At 40.9% G+C, this 19,876-nt stretch overlaps 1 pseudogene; it reads left to right on the top strand.

Moving 5' to 3' along the window:
- The first annotated feature begins 19,264 nt into the window (after positions 1-19,264).
- On the top strand, positions 19,265-19,643 carry LOC118899875 (annotated as a pseudogene).
- The last annotated feature ends 233 nt before the right edge of the window (positions 19,644-19,876 follow it).

Below are 19,876 nucleotides of genomic sequence, written 5' to 3'. Positions count from 1 at the left end.
TGATGAACCTAGATCGACAATTCATTATCACCCAGAGTCCATAGTTTACCTCAGGGTTCACTCCTGGTGCTGTCCATTCTATGGGTTTGGACAAATGTATAATGACATGTAGCCACCATTATAGTGTCATACCAAGTCGTTTCATTGCTCTCTGCTTCACTATTCATCCCTCCTTGGCCCCCAACCCTTGGCAACTACTGATATTTTTACTGTCTCCATAGTTTTGCCTTTTCCAGAATGGCATATAGCTGGAATCATACAGTATGTAGCCTTTTCAGATTAGTTCTATTGCTTAATAATATACATGTAAGTTTCTTCCGTGTCTTATCACGGCTTGATAGTTCATTTCTTTTTAGTGTGGAATAATATGCCATTGTCTGGATGTACCACAATTTATCTATTCATCTACTAAAGGACATCTTCATTGCTTCCAAGTTTTGACAATTACGAATAAAGCTGCTATAAACACCTGCGTGAAAGAGTTTGTGCGGGCATCATCTATTGCCCTTTTATAGCTGAGAAGTGGAAGGCTCAAAGATGCTAAGTGACCTGCCTAAGACCTTCTGGGTCATACATAATAGGAGCAGAATCTGTACTGACATCTGACTCCCAGGCCTCTCCTCCATCAAATAACCACCCACTATCAGCTGTAATCTCCTCTTAGCTGTGTGATAATGGGGAAAAGAACAACAAATACTTTATAATGCTTACCTGCTTGCTTCCTGCAGGGCTTATTCCAAAACATAACAAGAAGAGCAAATTCTGAAATAATACGAACACCAGTCCATAAGACTAGCCTAAAAATAGTACGGGGACCACGTGCAGCAGAAACTGCATTGATTCACATTTAGAGTCCCTGAATTGGAATTCCAGCTCTATCATATACTACTTTAACACATCCTGAACCCCTCAGTGTGCTCACCCATAAAATGGGAATATCGTGAAAAGCACCAGGCATGACTGGTCTTAAGTAGAATTTAACTTCATTCCATCATTCATTTTTAACCAGATACAATCTACACAAGATGAAATTTTATGGGCTAATAATAGATTTTAACACCAGCTCTCATCCTTGGCCACACATTAGAATCACCAAGGGAGATTTTAAAAATTACTGATATCTGACACCAGAGATTCAGATTTAATTGATTTGGGGTGTGGCCTGGGCATTGGGATTTTTAAAAGCTCCCCAGGTAATTCTAACGTGTAGCCAGTGTTGAGACTGTAATACGTTAAAGGCTGGTATGAATGAGCACTTATGGATGCTAGCTAAGCATGGCCACGTTGTTAAGCGTTTAGTCCTCTCAACTGTACATGGGAAGCACTATTATTTTATTCGTGAAGACACTGAGACTCACAGAGATAAATCATTTTCCAAAGTCCCACAGCTATAAAATGGGAAGGTAGAGATTTGAATTTGGGTCTCTGTCTTTGAAGTCCAAGCTGGTAGCCACTAGCTAATGCCAGGAAGGCACGAGTTCCACGGGTCATTTTTATTACAGTATATGGCATCATGTGGCATGGCATCACATTCACACTGCAGTGTCAACAGTCATCCCACTTTGTTCCGAAAAGGAGCTAAGCCGGATAACAGAGATCAAAATCCCAGGCCAGCGGAAATTTGGCAGTGGCAAAATTCTCAGTTAATTCACTTGCAGAGACCCAAACAGAGCAGATTTCTTCCTAGTCTTCTCAGATTCTACTCGCTGATCACCTTTGCCCACCATCTCATTCCTCCTTCTACCACATTGCCAAATGGATCAACGGAAAATTACCATTTGGAGTCATTCAGTGTCACTCAAGATGTACTTGGCAGGAGGAATGAAATTGGTGGCAAATGAGATTGAATGACAGTTGCCTTGTCAGAGAGATCAGAACCAGGGGGCAATTGATAAATACCCAACCCTGGCAAGAGCTGAGGGTAGAAGGCACATTTCCTGACAGAGTGCGATAGGTCCTCTTATTTCCATCACCCGCCGTTAAGCATCTAACCCTCTCCTGGGTTCACTCTAGTTCCTGTTCATTGTCTAAAAGAGATACGGACAGGGAAACACTTTTTAAGGACTCAGACATATTCAGAAAAGCTTCTCTTTGAGGTTCTATCTGAATTTCTAACTGTGTCATTAGTCTCCATCATGAGACTAAATTAAAAACTTGCTAAGAGATAGAGAGCTCCATCAGAAACCTCGGAGCAGTCAGACAGGAGATTAAGCCCTGAGTTACTCAGGCTTCTCCCTCATTAACATGTGAATCCATCAATGGAGGGAGAAGGAAGACGGGGACCCATCAGAGCACTGAATCCATCGGAAGACTGACGTTCTTTAGCAACTGTTATCAGGGAAGGGAGTGTGATTTAGTGAAACAGTCTTCATCTTTGTCATCAGGAGATGGTGGTGTGCATTCCAGCTGACAATCGGTTAGTCCTGTAGGCTCGAGCAAGTCACTTAAACTTCCTGAGCTTTAGCTTCCTCGTGTAAATTGAAGATACAATAAATTCCTCACAGAGTTATTGGGAGGAGCAAATGGACTAACATACAAGAATGTACTTGCAGTGGCACATATATACAATGGAATATTACTCAGCCATAAAAAGGAACGAAATTGAGTTATTTGTAGTGAGGTGGATGGAGTTAGAGTCTGTCATACAGAGTGAAGTAAGTCAGAAAGAGAAAAACAAACACCGTATGCTAACACATATATATGAAATCTAAGGAAAAAAAAAAAAACAGGTCATGAAGAACCTAGGGGCAAGATGGGAATAAAGACACAGACCTACTAGAGAATGGACTTGAGGATATGGGGAGGGGGAAGGGTAAGATGTGACAAAGAGAGAGAGTGGCATGGACATATATACACTACCAAACGTAAAATAGGTAGCTAGTGGGAAGCAACCGCATAGCGCGGGGAGATCATCTCTGTGCTTTGTGACCACCTAGAGGGGTGGGATAGGGAGGGTGGGAGGGAGGGAGATGCAAGAGGGAAGAGATATGGGGACATATGTATATGTATAACTGATTCACTTTGTTATACAGCAGAAACTAACACACCATTGTAAAGCAATTATACTCCAATAAAGATGTTAAAAATAAATAAATATTTCAACGAGAAAATATATAAAAAAAAAAAAGAATGTACTTGTAAACCAGTTGCCATCATGAAGATTAGCTGGTTGTCTCCTGTCGCTGGAGAGAATCATTACCTGTAGTTAAAAATCCCTGCTGCTAGTCATCCCAGAGCAGGCAACACAGGCACGCCCAACTGAGAGGCAGCCTGGACACAAATCAATGCTATTTAAAGCACCTACCCCAGTGACTTTTGCTTTGGGGCTCTGTTTGAAAGCACTACATGTTTTCTCATACATATGCCGTGTCTCTCTGCGTCCAAAGTAAGTCCCATGAGCTCTTCACTGTTACTCAGTTTCAGCCACTCCAGAGAATGGCTCTTTGAGCTGCTCCCTGGGACTCCTGCAAAAATAAATCTTGCATATGCTACATACTTTTTTAAAATTTATATCATACATTTCCAAACGTACCATCCAAAAATTGGTAAAAATCTATCCATCCATTTCTTACATACTGTGGCAATTGCCAAAGAAATAATAAAATTAAAGTCAATTAGGTAGACCTTCAGTTAATTTTAATAAACTTTAATTGATTCTTCTGTGGCAGACATTGTGATATGTGCTAGGAATGTAACAAGACATAGTTTACATCCTCAGGGGCTCCCAATATAGTGGGGGACACACACAAGAGATAATTTTTACACCATGGTATATTCTAGATTGATGTTTGTCCAAGAAGCTACGGGATCACTCAGGTGGATGGAAAACATTAGGACAGTCGAGGAGCCAGCCAGTCAAGGAGCCAGCCAGAATTAATGGTTTTTTTTTTTTTAATTTTTTATTTCTTTGACCACACCGTGCCACTTGAAGGATCTTAGTTCCCCGACCAGGGATCAAACGTGGGCCCCAGCAGTGAAAGTGCAGAGTCCTAACCACTGGACCACCAGGGAATTCCCTCTTTTTTAAAAAATTTCTGAATGAATAAGTTTTGACTGAACTATTTTTGAATCCTAGAGTGAATCTAGGCACATAGTACAAAATATGGGTACATCTAGATTCTGGCGAAGTCATCCTCTTACACAATTTCATGCATTTCTTTGCAACTCCATATATTCATTAAATAAGTAATATTAAAGATCCATTAGGTGCCAAGCACTGTGCTAAGAATTGAAGATAAGGAGAAACACAACACTTTCCTTGCTCTTGAGGGGATTTCTGTCAAAGGGCAGAGTCAAACATGCAGTGTAATAACTGAAATACAGTGCAGTGAGTGAAATAATAGAGAAATGTACAAAGCACATAGGTGGCCCAGATTATTTTAAGAACAGGTTTACTTTGGTTGGTCAGGAAAGGCATCCCTAAGGAACAGATGTTTGATTGATTCTCAGAGGCCTGAGGTCGGATGGGGTAGAGGATGGGGCGGGGAGAACAGGAAATTGTAAGTGCAAGGAACAGAAACAACATCCCACAGTATCTCCCAGAAAATTAAAGCCCGCACTCCAACAGGGAATGTTCTGTCACTCAGAACATTCTGAGTGTAGCACTTCCTGCTTCTCTCAGTGTGTGACAACAGATTCTTCCACAAAGTCTAGAAAAGCATGGCAAGCACTCCCACGTGTGAGATGGGGTCCCTGCTTTGACCTGAATAGTCACGTGCCATATGTAAGCCTCTTTCTCCTTCTTAAGCCTCAGTGTGGCTAATGACTTCTGAGACATCTCCAACTTCCAAAGCGTTAAAACAAAAAAAGTCATTTTTTAATAGATCAGAAAATGGAACCCAGAGATAACTAAGTGCACAGACAGCTCGTGACAGAAAGACTAGAATTCAAGCCTCCTGGCTCGTAAGCCAATAACATCTTCACCATCCTGAAGTGACCGAACTGAGGTACAAATATGATGCTGGATATTCTCTCTTCCCCCTCGACTATCCTGCTCCACTCTGCTCTCTCCGGGGAAGCTGATTTCTACGGATTGTATCAACCAGTCTCTTCTAATGCCAAGCTTCCAACTGGATTCAACGGCCATCATGGAAAATGGGTCAGAAAATGAAGGGAGGCAGAGGCCAGGGTATTACATCCCTGGCTTCCTTCCTGTCAGACGGTTCCTCTGCCCGATGCCTCAGCACTTGCCTAGTGGCTCTCTCCTCTGGCTCCAGCTGGAGCTGCAGCTGCAGCTCTCTCCAAGTGCTGGAAGCCACTCCCTCCCCTGACACTGCTGACCCAGTGATGCAAATGGCTCCACATGACTGCTGGCACAAAGGTGCCTGCATTACTTTCTTGTGGCTGCCCCAATATTAGCACAAAATCAGGTGGCTTAAAACAACAGACATTTATTCTCTCAGTTTCAGAGGTCAGAGTCTGAAATCACGGTGCCAGCAGGGTTATACCCCAGAGGCTCTAGGGGAAAATCCAGTCCTTGCCTTTTTGAGCTTTTCATGGCTGTCCCCATTCCTTGGCTTATTGCCTCATCACTCCGATCTCCACCTCCATCTTCACATTGCCTCCTCCTCTTCTGTTATCTCCCTTCTGTGTTGTCTCTTTCTTACAGGGACACTTGAGAAGGCATTTAGGTCCCAACTGAATAATCCCAGATAATCTCCTCATCTCAATATCCTTAACATAATCACATCTGTTACCTTATAAGGTTATTGTCACTCCTGATATATGAGGCGATATTCACAGATCCAGAGATTGGGACGTGGACATATATTTTGGAGAGGTTACCATTCAACCCACTGCAGTACCTCACTATTCTGTGTTGGTTTTCCTTAACTCTGCCTGCCTTATTTAAAATAATGCCTTCATTGGACTTTCCTCAGTTCCTCTGCTTGTCTGTATCACCTTTTTGATCCAATCTAATACAAATGCACTTTGGTTACCCTTGCAGCATACGTGAGGGTACAGGAAGCCACAAAACAAAAATAATACATCAATTTTACTTTATAGCAAATAATTTATAACATTACTTTTTGTTTGTAAGAAAGCATAGAAATAATATGGAGTAGAATTCAAAATTCACATGAATTTTATAGACATGTGATTTAAAGGAAGTTTATTACCCACTGAAGGTCATTTTAAATTCACTCCCTGATACTTTCATCCAGCCACTAGGACACATTGATTCCTACTGCTGTAAGATGTAAGAGTTTTAGAACATTAACTACCCTACAATAGTTTTATTCTTTTTTTTTATTTTCAAATTTTTATTGGCGTGTAGTTGATTTACAATGTTGTGTTGGTTTCTGCTGTACAGCAAAGTGAATCAGTTATACATATACATATATCCATTCTTTTTTAGATTCTTTCCCCATATAGGTCATTGCAGAGTATTAAGTAGAGTTCCCTGTGCTGTACAGTAGGTCCTTATCTATTTATAATAGTTATAAAATAGTTATCTATTTTTTATATAGTGGTGTGTATATGTCAATCCCAATTTGACTTCTGTTTCTAGTGATTAGCCTCTAGGCTTGAAGGATACTGTTCACGAAAAGCAGAGGTTTTGTGTTGCTTTGACCCTATTCCCCTGGGGGCTAGAACCCTCATTTCACCTCCTTCTCCAGTTTCCTAGATGTGCAGGGGTAAGATGATCAGGTAGTACAGTGACGTTATGTTGTTCCGGTTAATGAGATTTGCAGTTTTGGACCATGCCTACACCTTCATTAAAGGAACTCTAGATGAGTACTCATTTTAATATTCTAGTCAAAGCTCTGGTCTCCATGGATGGCTCTGGGTGACAAGTGAATGGCAAAAGTGAAGGAATTATAACTTAGCAGACGAGTGACACACAAATGGTATATCTTTGCAAAACCTGACAATTTAGGATTAACCTCCATGACAACAAAGCAGGACAAAAGAATCATGGACAACGTGTTCGAAGACCCCCTCAGAAAGCCTAATGCCTAATTTCGTTATTCTTGACTCATCCCTTTTTATCATTTTCACAGGCAATTCATCCGAAAATTCCTGCTACATAAAAAATATATCCAGAATCCAGCTACTTCTCACCGACACCCTGGGAGGCAGCCGCCCTGGCTGATTACAGACCCTCCTAACACAACTTCTGCTTCTGTCCTTCCTTTCTATAGCCTATTGTCAGTGCAGTCTTCTTTTTAAAACATGAGTCATATCATATTATTTTCCCGATGAAAATCTTCCAGTGGCTTTCTATATCAGTCCCTAGTAAATGGCAAAACTTTTTAAATGGCTTTCAAGGCTCTCAGCCAGTGTTTCTCGATGGGGGTGTAAAGCAATGAAGCCGTCCTTTTGTAAATTTCTCCAGGGTGTTTTTGCTGTCACCACGAGTGGCATTCTCCATCTAGTGAGCAGTGCAGGGCTACTGAATGTTTTGCAATGCATGGACAACCCACACAGTAAGAGTTTCCTTGCCTCCTGCATGGCTTTCTGGTGTTTTCTCTGCACATTATACAACACTTAATTTGGAACTTTATCAAGAATCGTTCTTTTCACAAAGCCATGTCATCGATGGCAATGTCATTCATGATATTTGAGTCACCATTATATCGCATCTGTATCAATCTACATTTTCATGTCATGGTTATGGATATTCTGACTCAAGGTGAAGCATCTGACCGCTTCATTATGTCTTCTGATGTAATCATACACTAGAGTTTACATATATTTTTAGAAATTTCTCACATATTTTACTCTTAGGGAATTACATAAGTTTTTTTGAAATTATGTGTATAAGTAGGTCATATTATTGACGAATTTAGTTACAGGAAAGTTATAGGAGGCATTGCAAAACAGTTGCTATGGTATGGGCCATTGGGTCCCATATGTGGATGTACAATATGGATGTACTTTATATGATCTGGTCAGTGTCACCTCTGAGGTCACCAAAGTGCTATCACCTCCATCTCTACTTGGTCTCCTTGCCTAGCAATCCAAGCATGGTCTCACCTCAGGGCCTTTGCAATAGCTTTTCCTTCTCCCTGAAATGCTCTCCCCTCGGATATCCACGTGGCTCTTCAACTGAGTTACTTCAGATCTCTGCACAAACTTCGCCTGAGCAGTAAGAACTTCCCTGACCACTCTTTGTAAAAGAGTAACCCCTCACTTCTGGTGCTTTCTCCCTTACCCTATCTTACTTCTCCAATGCACTTATCGTCCAGCTGATAGCCTCTATGTTTTATTTGTAAATGTATTTTCTTATTGTCTGTCTCTGCCAGTTGGAATGCAAGCTACCAGACAGCAAGGCCTTTCATTCCATCAGTGCCCAGACCCATGCCAGGCACATAATATGCACTCAGTATGTGTTTGTTGAGTAAATAAATGACCATTCATTTTAATTTAAAATGTTAATTTAGAACAATTTTTTTTTAATTTTTAGTTCTTTTCTTGTTTGCTAAATGGTCCATTTTTTTTTTGCAGTATCCTCTTTTTGTTTCATGAATGCAATATATTTTCAGGACTCTTCAAAGATATTAATGGTAATTTTGGAACTTCCCTGGTGGTGCAGTGGTTAAGAATCTACCTGCCAATGCAGGGGACCTGGGTTCGAGCTCTGGTCCAGGAAGATACCCCATGCCACGGAGCAACTAAGCCTGTGCACCACAACTACTGAGCCTACGCTCTAGAGCCTGTGAGCCACAACTACTGAAGCCCACGTGCCTAGAGCCCGTGCTCCGCAACAAGAGAAGCCACCGCAATGAGAAGCCCGTGCACCGCAATGAAGAGAAGCCCCCACTCACCGCAACTGGAGAAAGCCCGCGCACAGCAATGAAGACCCAACGCAGCCAGAAATAAATAAATAAATAAACAAATAAATTGATTAAAAAAAGATATTAATGGTAATTTTATTTGTTTTTAAATATTGTATTACTCCTGCATTTTCTGTTACTCTGAATCTCCCTCTTATTATCTACTTATCCATATATCTAGTTATTTATTTACTATCTTAATCTTGTGTCATGTTAGAGGCTTCCTCAAATGCCAATGACCCTTGCTAGTCTACATTTTTCTGGGTGCAACACAAAAATGCTGACTGGAGGTTCTGGGGATGGGGGTGAAGCAAGGCCTGTCAACTAGTGTTTGTCAATGAGAAGTGATCAGGTGGCCAGCTGCTCTGCTCAGTGAGTGTGGACAAAAGTCAGTCCCTGCTAGGATTTTCTCTGTGGTGGTGCCAGTTTTCCAGGGGTGGTCCCTCTCAACTCTTCCCTGAGAAGTATCAGCCTGGCTGCTAAGCTCTGGAATTGGATACTGCTCAACAAGAAGGCCTGTACTTCGTCCATCTATATGCTGTCCTAGGCCTCAGCTCCCCATTTCTCCATACCTGCCATTCCCTCTAGCCTCTCTGGTTCCATTCTACCAGAGTCACTAGCTTATTCTGGGTAGACAGTCAGCATCTAGGGATCTAATTGCTCCTTAAAAAGACTTCAAGCAGGGGCTTCCCTGGTGGCGCAGTGGTTGAGAATCTGCCTGCCAATGCAGGGGACACGGGTTCGAGCCCTGGTCTGGGAAGATCCCACATGCCGCGGAGCAACTAAGCCCGTGCGCCACAACTACTGAGCCTGCGTGTCTGGAGCCTGTGCCCCGCAACAAGAGAGGCCGTGACAGTGAGAGGCCCATGCACCGCGATGAAGAGTGGCCCCCGTTTGCCACAAGTAGAGAAAGCCCTCGCACAGAAACGAAGACCCAACACAGCTAAAAAATAAATAAATAAATAAATAAAAATTAAAAAAAAAAAAAGACTTCAAGCAAATCCTCTGTTTCCAGCAAGTCCCTCCTTAACCCTCCCCCACCACACACACACACACACACACACACATTTTATCCATAACTTATGCTTGGTGCTTCCAGTTCCAGGGCCTTATTGAAGTGAATGGGTTAAATCAGAATGTTTCCCAATGATGCCATAGTCTGGAGTCATTTAACTTTCATTTTGCTCTGTGCCATTAACTCACCATTCTTCCATTTGTCACAGAGTTTCATTGCAGATGGTATTTGTGTTTTGACTTTAGTTCTTCTTGTTTTGGGGGTGATTTATGAGTAGAGAAAAAAAGTAGAAAGGTCTTTATTCTACCATTTTGAAATCATTTCTTTTCTACAGTGATTTGTAACAGCACGAAAGGTTTTCTTGTTTATTTTAATTTTTATCTAAACATATCTCTATTTTCCTTGGTTTCTTCACTTGGTCTAATAAGTTTTTGCGTGTCTGACATATGTCAAGCGATGTCAAGGGTAGCAGCAGTAAGCCAGACGGACATGGGCTCTTCTTTCATGTAACTTACGGCTACGCTTGTGAGGATGTTACGAAAGGAAGCATTCAGAATGCTGTGCAATCACACCCTACTTATGGTCACCTGATCAAGAAGAGATAGAGCCTGATGATTTTTCTGTTTTAACTTTTATCTAATGCACAGCAACTCTTAATTGTCCTTACTCTGTACTTCCATACTGATCTGTACAAACTTCTGCCACTGCCCTTACAGTACTCTCTTGCAATTGTAGGTTTGTCCATCTCTCCTGTCACATAGGAGAGAACAGGCCACTTCTTATTCATGTCTGTGCCCCAGTGCCTAACACAGTGACACCGATATCAGTGGAATAAGTAAACACTTGTTGATTGCACTAACTATCTACCTTCACTTTAACTGTACAGGAGGACAGGGAAAATGGGACTGAAAGTCAAGAGAAGGTTTAACATATAGCAAGAACAAACAAAAGTTAATATCTTCCACACGAGCCTACCATACATAAAACTGGTTGAACTAACACCAGCAATTAGGACTTCAGCCCCACCACCACATTATCTGATGGAAGTAAAGGAATAACATTAGCTCCAGAAAGAGAAGCTTCTTGGGGCCAATACAGATGTGGCCCTAAGGGCCAAACCCTAGGAGCAAAAGGAGACCTTGCTGACAGCTCCGCTCTGGCCAATACAGGGAATGTTCTGTGATTCGCAGCTGCAGATTTGGAGTTTATGTAAGTTTAAATCCTGGGTAACCATACACCCTTCATGAACTAGCTAGTGCCCTACACAGCTGTGACCCACAATGAAAAAGGAACATATTATCTTCAGTTTAAACGTGTAGGCTGTATTAGTTTCAGTGGCTTTTTACAAAGTTTCCATCACCTAGCAATCATGGACACTTTATCCTCTCCTCGGGTCCATAACTGTCGTATTAAAACCAGTTATGAGTTTTAATATCTCAAGAAATCTCTATCAGCTCAATAAATGTTTGAGAGGAAACTCAAGGCTGACAGCATATTTATTTATTTCTAAGAACAGTTCAGAACAGTTCAGTTCTGGAAAAGAGCTCAGCCTCTCATGCCACAAAGAAATGGGTTTGTTTATTATTATATATTAAAAAATGCACTAAGCGCTTACTATGTGCCAATTAATGTGTGGCGCATCACAGGGGATCCCTAGATAAACAACAATGCCTCTGCATGTGGGAACTTACAATCTGCAAGAAAATGAAAACAAAACAATCCTTAAGTTATACTGCGATAAGGAACTTTAAAAGGATGAACCAAGTTCTGTGAGGGAACAGCAGAAGAAACGATTCCTATGGATTTGGTCGGAAGGGATGAAGGCTTCACCGGGATCCTCTGTGAGACATGTATAAAGAACGGCTAAAAGTTTGACTAACAGATATGAGGGGAAGATATATCTACTGAATCGATTTTAGTGTCTAGACACAATCTTAGTAACCGTAATTGCTAAATTTTATCGAAGAGATTTCACGTGCCATACCCTGTGCTACGGGCTTTACCCTATCTCATTCAACCCTCAAGCAATCCTCTATGAAAAATACTTTGATTCATTGAACAAATGCCTTCTGAATACAGACCATGTGCCAAGTAGTCTCATTATTGCTATTACTCGTAAAAAGGAAGTTGAGGCTTAGAGAATCAGTAGAGCTGGGATTTGAACCCACACGATCCAGAGTCTGCTAGCAGAGCACTATATAACCTCCCACAGTGAAGTGGTCTAGATTTGGCCTGTCCAGTATGAAAGCCAGTAAGCCATATGTAACTACTGAGCACTTAAAATCTGATTTGCCTGAATTGAAATGTACCACAAGTGTAAAATACATACGAGATATTCAAGACTTCGAATTTTTAAGAGTGTGAGACATCCCTAATAGTTTCTTATATCACCTACATATTACAATGATAATAATTTGGATGTATTGGCTTAAGTAAATATATTATTAAAGTTAATTTCATCTGTTTTTCTGTTTTTATTTTAATTAATGTGGCCACTAGAAAATGGTAAGTTACCAATGTGGCTAACATGATAGTTTTACTGGACTGCTCTGATTACAACAGAGACGAGTACAGAGATGCCTTCAGGGTGCGTGCACTGTCGTCTAGTGGGGGAGATGGACTGTATCCAAAGCAGTATAATGCAAGGCATGTGGCAATTGCCAAAGGGGGACACACAAATATGCACTGTTATTTAAGAGTTCAAAGCAACCAGAAGCTTCTTCTGACTAGGATAATTGGATGTCTCTACTGGTTTGGTTACAATTTAATTTTCACAAAATTCCAAATCTGAATATTTTCTCTAACCCATGGGCTATCATGAAAATACAAACAGCCCAAAGAAAAACCTCTAATTATGACTTCTGATGGCTCAATCAGTTACCTACATAGGGAGTGAGAAAAAAATGGATTAACAAACTTCATGGCAACCCCAGAACCTAATTAATTCAGAACTGCTCATAAGTAGCAGATTTCCTTCATCTAGTAAATATCTCATAAGTACATACCTAATGCTGAGACTAAGCTATTGGATTATACTAATAGTTCATTTCCTGGGTCCCTTCTGCCTCCTCTACCCACACATTACGGAAGATAGCATTAGGCAGAGAGAGAACTGACCAAACCATAAACAATTGGATGTAAGAGGGAAAAGCAAAGAGTCCCAGAAAATCCACAAATTTGGTAAGTATCCTCTGAATAAAGAGAATTAATTATATCAACATAGCTCCATTGGGACACCACTGGTTTTTCATTTTGATTAATTTAAGGAATCTCAATCTAATTTATGAACCAGCAGGATGTTTTGAAAGATAAACAAAGCTGTCTGCAATTTGCGTTTCTCCTGACTTGGTCTGGCTCGAATTTCACATTTACCTCATTTTCTCCATTGTTATGGACTACTTTTTACAACTCAAACAACCAGATGTGCTTCAAACCGGGAGGCCAAATTCTTCTCCTGAGTATTCTCCTCCACAGGAATTCCTATAAAAAGTGTTGTAAAGAGTGAATCTTCCTGGCAGCATTTTGAAGGCGAGCTCTTTGCTCCAAACGGCATCAAGTTACCTGGAGACCTTTCAGAATTTATGGTTCCGGAGCTGTAACTTTCAAATGCAAATGTGATACAAACAAGACTACCCGAGACATGAAAACATATTGAGATGTCATTGTAATTACAGAGGACACAGACCTGGCCAGTAAGCCAGGACTCTGTGCATGCAGTGGTGGTTTGCTTCAAGCCAGTTCCTCTCTCTCCTCAATTCCCAGAAGCTCAGCCAAAAACAGAGACAAACCGAAATGGTGTGAGCACCTTTCTGGAACTGCAAACACTGACAACGGATCTCCATTATGTGAGCCAGCCTTGAGTCTCTCCCAGACTCGATATACCAGACACCATATTGACTTCAATTCTTAAAACAGTGCTAATTAGAAATTATTCATGCCCACTTTAAAAATTAGGAAACTGAGCTACAGACTGATGAGCAACTAGGGTCAAAACCAGAAGAGTTAAGTTACTTCCATAGGGGAACAAGGATTCAAACACAGGCTTGAATCCGAACCCGTGTCCGTGCCCCCAACTCCATGACATATTTCCTACCACAGTCATTTTATTTCAACACTGTACAAATGCATCCTCTCCATCATTCTGAAAAGTATTTGATATAATTGGGCAAATTAAGACGGAATTGTTAGCCATGTTTTCTCATCCATAGAATGGGTTGGTGGTAACAGTCCTATCATAAATCTGGTTGTTAAGTGATCGTATGTGTTTCTTCCTACATATGTATTATTTTGCCTAATTACTTCCCATTTCATTCTGCAAAGCGTTTGAAATGGCTTGACAAGTTACCCAGCTGCTCTAGGCCTGCATTTCCATCTATAAATGCGGATAGTAACACCAGCCATGTGCTGACACATGGAGCTACTGGTATGAAATAACGGACCTGAAAACATCATATTTATTGCAGGGTTCTGCACAAATATGACTTTTCAAGTGGGCATTGCAGCTGAAGAGTTTGAGAGTCAAGAATTTTGTTTTACTTCTTCTCTTGACTCATAAAAGCGTATAGTGCGGCAAATAAAGCACTCTATCCCCTTGTTTCTAACTTTCAGTTACCCACACACTTGTGATGTGCTTCTTTTAATAAATTCACCATGTTCTTAATGTTCACAGCTCCAAGAGTCCAGGGAAAAATGGCGGCAGACTTCATTTCAGAGCCTGCGATGCCACCTGGAAGAGCGTTTCTGGAAAGATGAGTGAATACTGAGTGGTCAGCTTTGGGGATACTGCATAGCAATCTCCAAGGTAGTATTATCTGGACAGCTCAATTCTGTGACTAAGGAGAGCTAAGTAAAGCCCTCACAGGTAAATATTGAACCAGACATTAAAACACCACCAGACACCATTCATAAATAGCAGCTGCTGGAAAGAATGTGGAGACCTCATCACCTGGCAACAGCTCTGATTAAGGCTTCTTCAAGAGAAGAGGGTGGGAGAAGGAGGGAGAAGGAAAATCAAACATCCATGGTGTGTGGCCAGGCCTCCATGTCCTCACACATCAAACTTTCCTCAAAAAAATGCAAAAGGGATTACTCAGAGACTGTTAGAAAATAGAAAGATCAGGGAAAGGAATGGTGTGGTGCTTCTGGAACAGGAGGTGGTAATGGAGACAGTCTAGACTCTTTTCCACAATTCTGATCTCCCTAGAATTGTTTGATGGTCCAGAGATATCGCCTGGGGAATTTTCTGCTGACATGGCTCAGATTTTTATTGTGCAGAGTTTGTGCCAGTGTCACACATATAGGAGAGAAAGGAGGAAGCTGGCACTCATGGAGTACCAACCATGTTCTATGTCCTGTGCTAGGTGGTTCATTCCCAGGACCTCATTTCATTCTCACAAGAGCTCCACAATCACTCCCAATGTACAGAGCAGGAAACTAAGTGTCAGAATTATGCTCAGGTTATATAACTAGTAATTGATCAAATCAGGATTCAAACTCAGGTACCTGTTATTCCAGGCTCTTTCTACTCTACCACAATCCAGCACTGCCTCAGCAGTAGTTACTCCTAACTGAACTTTTCCCCATTTCTGCTCATCCACCATGAAGCCCATGATACTCCAACTAGACTGGCCAGTTCAAAGCCAATTAAGCCATGAACTCTGCTCCCGGAAGTTTTTCCTTAGTGCTATTCAAGTCTCTATCTATTCTAATTTTGTTGTCCCCAAGTAGAATTTTAAGTGGAAGTTCTTATACATAAACTTTGTGTGGACACAGAGATTAGTGCATGAAAGGGTTACATAAAGCAAATGGTCCAAGTCCTCTAATTTTACAGATTAGAAAACTGAGTCCCTGAAGGGTTAAGCGTATTTGTTTAATACCACAGAGTTGGTAGTGAGGACAGTAACAGAGTCCAGGCCTGTGTCTGTCTCAGAGTATCTTGAGATTGTGGGTCCTGTAATCTAAGAACTATAAAAACAAATAGAAAAAAATATACATATATCTGTGTGTGTGTGTGTGTGTGTGTGTGTGTATATATATATATTCCAAGTGACCTGTATTTAAAACTTATCTTAGAACTTGCTTTGTGATCTTAAATATCTTATTCAACCCCTTGAAACTTTGGCTTCCTTATCTATAAAATGGAATTGTTAATCTCTACCTTAATGATTTTGAGAATTTAAAGAAACAAGATGGGTAAAACACCTGATACAACCTGGCACATAGTAGCTATGCAGTAAAAATTAAACTTTTCCCCATACTTTTTATAAATTTGAGAAAAGAATAGAAAGCAGTAACAGCACTGTTGCAGTGTTTGTTTGTTTTGTTTTTTCAGCCCACTTAAATTCTAGAACTGTAGGTCAAACTTGAATGAAACAAAGACTCAAGATATTAGACCACCTATAAACCAAAAAATACAACCCAGTGACTTCTGTAGCATAAAAACATCCACAGTTATCACATAATTTATCCAGGTTGTCATCTGCCTATCAGCACCACGTTCCTGTACAATTAAAATTGTTCACTGCCATAACTGTGTCCATCTCATACTCACAAGGCCAAGTTCTCATGTGATCCAGTCAAGGCCACTCTTCTGGCATCAGCTTGGCCTCACAATCTGTCTCTTTTTTCTTGCAACAGATTGTACTCAATCCTATACCATATTCCCCGACTTCATGAAACAGGATATATGCTCTGTTGTAGCAAAAATTAATGTGCATTAAGTCTACAGATCTCTGCTCTCCCACCCTAAAATCCTGAAGTCTGTCTGAGCCCTAGGTACCCGGGCTACAATCTAGGACATGCACCTCTTTCTCACTTCCTACTTCCCTTCAAAGTGAATAAGAATTTGTTGGATGATAAATCAGTACTCCAAGAATGAAGCCTTTTTTAGGATACATGTTAGAAATTAAGATTCAAGATTTGTTTTTTTTATTATACGGACTATGTCTCTAATTTAGTACTGTCTTCTTCAATCAGAATCACTGTATATGACTCACAGAAAGTGGCAGGTCACTTTCCATTCTAGGATATTAGTTCAAATCTGTCAGTGCTGATAATGGCAGACAATTGTCTCCATCTGTGTGTGCTGTCTGTTGGTTTTAATTGAGTGTTTATTGAACAAATATTCACTGTCACTAAACTGACTCTGCTGGATCTTTCTGACATTTTCCACTGGTAGAATGAAGACCAAAAAAGAAGAAAGAAGAAAGAGAGTGAGGGAGGGAGAGAAAGGAGGGAGAGAGGAAGGAAGGAAGGCAGGGAGGGAGAAAGAATCTCACGTGCCAAGACCCACAAAATGCTGGGTGTCATCAGGAAGGACAGCAGAAACAAAATGGAAAGCATGACCTCACACTTTATACAGGTGACTACAGGTCACTTCATAGGGACACAATTTGTTCTCTAGCTCTGCATCACCTGTGCCCACCTTCTTGGGGCCACTAGAGCCAATCCACAGAAGCTCCAGTCCAGGGAACTCAGCATCAAGACCAGTCACTGTGAATCCTCTAGTCCTACATCTTAGTTCTAATTATTGGGCTTCTTTATTTCCCCGTATGGTGAAGCCTCACCCTTGTCTTCTAATTCTAAAATTTGCATTCATATCACTTTCCATGGTATGTCACTGCCCCTGTCTTGATTACCACCCAATATACTGTGTCCTTCTAGAACAAAACTGAATTATTGTTATGAACTAAACATCATATGAACTAAACCTTCACATTTTATTTTAATCCTCACCAAGTCCATTTATATAGGTGTAATTACCCCATATTATAGATAAGGAAACTGAGGCTTAGAGGGGTAATTGACCTAAGGTCACATGGTAGTAAGGAGGGAATGCATTTGACATAGTTTTTCACTCTAGAACTTAGTTTTTTTAAGCCATACACTAAATGCCTCCCTTATCCCTGCTGTACAAGCGTCATAATCTAACAGTGTACGAAGATAAGAAAATGAATAAAACTGGCGTGTGAACTGCGTTATGTTACCAAAGGAAGAAGCAATTCATTCTTCCTCAGAAAACTGTAGAAGGCTTTATTTTCATGATGAGTCTTGGAAGAAATGTGAGGATGGGCTTTCAAGAAAATGGAAATTCACAAATGGCCACTAGTAGAATTAACATGTTTGATAGAAATGTGTCAATAGCAGAAGCTAAAAGGTTACTGGAGACCAATTAGAGAAGAATTTGAATGCAAACTAATAAGTTAGGACATTGCCCTGGAGCAAGGATACATTTCAATAAAAATTACCTTTGCCCACAGTTTGGAGAATGAATGAAAGCAGAAAAAAATCTAGCAGAGAGGATATAATAATTACAGTCCAGATGGAGATGACGGAGCCTTATCCGGGTCTGCTGTAGCAGGTGGAGGGGCAATTAGAAGGAAGGATTTAAAGTTATACAATTGGTGGGCAATTGGGTTATGAGGGTTGAGAGTAAAGGATCAGTTGAAGATTTGATTTGATTTTAGGCAATAGTTCCAGAAATCTTACTGTCCTCAAACTAAGAGATACAAAGTGAAATTAGAACAATGTGAGAAAGTACTAAACCATATAGCACGCTTTTAAAATGTGTACGATCATGAGCAGGTAGTCTAAAAGAGTGCTTCTCAGATTTTAATGTGTATGTAAATCACTTGGGAATTTTATTAAAATGTGGATTCTGGTTGAGCAGGTCTGTCGTGAGGCCCAGGAACCTGCATTTCTAACAAATTCCTGGTGATGCTGACGCTGGTCCAAAGACCACACTTTGAGTATCAAGATTATAAAATACGAAAAGGGACTTTCAAGACACTTTTACTCAGATGGCCATTATTTATTATTAAGTATAGATCAGTAAAGAAAACTGGCAATGGCAGTTTTTGGAGAGATGAGGGTGGGGAGGATAGAATATGCCTTATCTTTTGCAAGTGCTGCATGAAGGCCCAGCACGCTGTCCACAAAGCATCCTAGTGTTGCTTGAGGAGGCCACGTGGACCACGGATGTCTTGGCAGTTCTCCCTGGGAGGTCTTTTCAATGTGTGAGATGGAAAGAATGAGCCCCATGTAACTGCAGAGTTACCGCCGTCACAGCCAAGAACATTCACCTTCTGTAGAGTAAAGGTTCCCCTGGCTTCTTCCTTTGCCAAGACTTAAGACAGGATGGAGATGGAGATGAAAACATTTAGTAGTCAGCTCCCTTAAAGAATGTCGAAAATACACACCAGGGATCTTTGTCCAAGAGTAAATAATTATTGTTTGGCAAATGTTTAAAACAGTGGATGGAATTGTACATAAATCTTGTTCTCTCCTTACCAACGACTACTTGCCTGCTTTAACTTGTAGGTGTGTTGTTGCTTGTTTCTGTTTGAATCTCGTTTCATAATGAAAGTACTCAATAAAATTACCTTTTAAGAAATGTGTGGTGGCTCTTGCAGCCACCGCCTGGAGCCTCCGGGACCCTCCACCTCGACGCCCCCGCCCCGCCTGCCCCGCCATGCCGTCGGAGAAAACCTTCAAACAGCGCCGAACCTTCGAACAAACAGTAGAAGATGGCCTGCTTACCTGAGAGCAGCATATCCTACCAAAATCCCGGTAATAATAGAACAATACAAAGGTGAGAAGCAGCTTCCGGTCCTGGATAAAACAAAGTTCTTGGTGCCTGCATGTCAACACGAGTGAGTTCATCAAGATAATTAGAAGGCGCTTACAGCTCCATGCTAATCAAGCCTTCTTCCTGTTAGTGAATGGACATAGCATGGTTGAGTGTGTCCACGCTGATTTGTGAAGTGTATGAAACTGAGAAGGATGAAGATGGATTCCTGTGTATGGTATACGCCTCTCAGGAGACTTTTGGAAGGAAATTTCCTGTGTAAGACTAAAAAAAAAAAAAATGTGTCTGTTCTCGAATTTTTTAAACCCTTACCAAGGAATAAAAAAGGGATGTTACCAACTGAAAACAAAAAAAGAAATGTGTGCTAACAACCACCCCTTAAATATATTGCAGTTTCTATAACATTAAAGACTCCAAGAATTGAAAGGAGTTTTAAAAGTCTGCTGAGACTACCAGTGATTCTACACGGATTTCCAACTAAGTGATCAGCTACCG

Source organism: Balaenoptera musculus, chromosome 8 (genome assembly GCF_009873245.2).
Source record: "Balaenoptera musculus isolate JJ_BM4_2016_0621 chromosome 8, mBalMus1.pri.v3, whole genome shotgun sequence".
NCBI classification, from domain to species: Eukaryota; Metazoa; Chordata; class Mammalia; order Artiodactyla; family Balaenopteridae; genus Balaenoptera; species Balaenoptera musculus.
Note: the sequence above shows the minus strand (reverse complement) of the source record. Positions and strands in the feature narration are given on the sequence as shown.